This window comes from Populus euphratica, unplaced genomic scaffold (assembly GCF_000495115.2).
Source record: "Populus euphratica unplaced genomic scaffold, PopEup_1.0 scaffold331.1, whole genome shotgun sequence".
Taxonomy (NCBI): Eukaryota; Viridiplantae; Streptophyta; class Magnoliopsida; order Malpighiales; family Salicaceae; genus Populus; species Populus euphratica.
In genome coordinates, this window is record NW_011500221.1 from 12,631 (window position 1) to 12,885 (window position 255).

The following is a 255-nucleotide window of genomic DNA, read 5'->3' on the forward strand; positions in this document are numbered from 1 at the left end:
CTTTCTCTCCTTCTGCTACTGTTTTCATTTCTAATTCTTTTTTTCATTCAATTCTTGTCTACACTCTTCTTCTTCTTTTTCTTCTTCTTCTTCTTCATCTTTATGTTATCTTGGGGTTTTATTTGTGTTTCTCTTTAGAAGCCGATGCTTGAAGACATCAATGTTGATGAGGGAGGGGTGGTACAACTAGATGAGAGGACGTTGGCGATGGAGGCGCGATGTTGCTAGCTGAGCAGACACTCTTTCTTATTTCTT